Here is a 1,904-nt window from a genome sequence, read left to right as displayed (position 1 = left end):
ACCCTTGTATGGAAGGGTCAGGCTCATTACCTGGAGTTACATACAGGTACATAGACACCCACACCAAAATCTGCTATCCATTTATTGGGAAATTCTTGATTGACATTTTAAAAAATGAAATATAAATGCTCCTTATTTGTTCTTGACAGCAAGTCCTCATGAAAATAGGATTTGCAATTTTTTCATCTTATCCTATGGTTGTTTTCCTGGATAGATTAATTTAATTACCCAGGTATTTAATTTTGAATAGTTCTTTTTGTTGTATCCTGTGCTTCAGCCAAATCTAAAAAATTAAAAAAAAAAAACTGCCCTTCCTGGAGCAAAAATTATGGATTAGTTTTCTTCCAATACTTTTATAATTTCAAAATTTATAGTCAATGATAAATTTAATTAAAATGTGCATATTTATTTATATATTTTTGCCACCAGGATTCTCTGGAGTATAGTCCACTACAAGCCCACCACTCCTGGTGTTTTTTTTTTGTTGTTGTAATTTGTTTTTGTTTTTTGATAGAGACAGACAAATTGAGAGAGAAGAGGGAGCCAGAAAGGGAGAGAAAACAGATCAGATTGTGCTGCACTTGGGAAAGGATCAGCATGACTTTGGCTGAAGATTTGCTGCACCTGTCCTTGGACAAGGAAAAGAAAAAACATAAAAATAAGTGACGGGGAGGGGGGCGGGCAGGCGGTAGCACAGCTGGTTAAGTGCATCTGGCACAAAGCTCAAGGACCTGCATAAGAATACCAGTTGGAGCCCCTGGCTCCCCAGCTGCAAGGAGTTGCCTCACAGGCAGTGAAGCAGGTCTACGGATGTCTATCTTTCTCTCCCCCACTTTGTCTCCCCTCCTCTCTTGATTTCTCTGTCCTATCCAACAACAACATCAGTGGCAACAATAACAATAATGACAGCAACAAGGGCAACAAAATGGGATAAAATGGCCTCCAGGAGCAGTGGATTTATATTGCAGGCACCAAGCCCCAGTGATAACCCTGGAGGCAAAAATTAAAAAATAAAATAAAAAATGAGTGACTGAGGAGTAAGGCGGTAGCGCAGTGGGTTAAGCACACATGGCACGAAGCATAAGGACCAGCATAAGGATCTGGGTTCCAGCCCCTGGCTCCCCACCTGCAGAGGAGTAGCTTCACAGGTGGTGAAGCAGGTCTGCAGGTGTCTTTCTCTCCCCGTCTTCCCCTCCTCTCTCCATTTCTCTCTGTCCTAACAATGACAACATCAATAACAACAACAATAATAACTACAACAACAATAAAAAACAACAAGGGCAACAAAAGGGAACATAAAGAAATATGAAAAAATAAATGACTGGTTCAAAGCTCAAATTCTTACTTTATGGATGTAAAAATGTCAGGCTGCTAGGAGATCACCATGGTTTTCAGCCCTGTGCTGACAGTGGCTCTCTGTATGGGCTGCTCCACAATGCTGTGTAGCTCATGGGAGGCAAGGCCAGACTCACAGAAAGGTGTTCTTTTAGAAGAAAGCAATACTAATGACCACACAACCCCCAGAATTTGTGTTACATCACAGAAATCCTTAACATTTCAGTAATAGTGTTTATCAGGATAACGTAATTATGCTCAATTTTGTAAGGTATACACCAATGATATCCTTTTTGGTGAGTCAGTTTTTCTGGAAAGAAAGACAGAAAAGAAAGAAGGAAGGAAAGAAGGAAGGAAGGAAGGAAGGAAGGAAGGAAGGAAGGAAGGAAGGAAGGAAGAGAGGGAGGGAGGAAGGAAGGAAGGAAGGAAGGAAGGAAGGAAGGAAGGAAAGATGGCAGGGGTAGATAGCATAATGGTTATGCAAATAGACTCCCATGCCTGAGGCTCTAAAGTCCCAGGTTCAATCCCTTACACCACAATAAACCAGAGATGAGCAGTACTCTGGTAAA

At 41.1% G+C, this 1,904-nt stretch overlaps 1 pseudogene; it reads left to right on the top strand.

Annotated features, from left to right (window-relative positions):
• Positions 1-597: 597 nt before the first annotated feature.
• On the top strand, positions 598-1,506 carry LOC103126201 (small ribosomal subunit protein eS27-like; annotated as a pseudogene).
• Positions 1,507-1,904: the final 398 nt, after the last annotated feature.

This window comes from Erinaceus europaeus, chromosome 5 (assembly GCF_950295315.1).
Source record: "Erinaceus europaeus chromosome 5, mEriEur2.1, whole genome shotgun sequence".
Classification (NCBI taxonomy): domain Eukaryota; kingdom Metazoa; phylum Chordata; class Mammalia; order Eulipotyphla; family Erinaceidae; genus Erinaceus; species Erinaceus europaeus.
The sequence above is the reverse complement of the archived record's forward strand: the minus strand, read 5'-3'. Positions and strand labels throughout refer to the sequence as shown.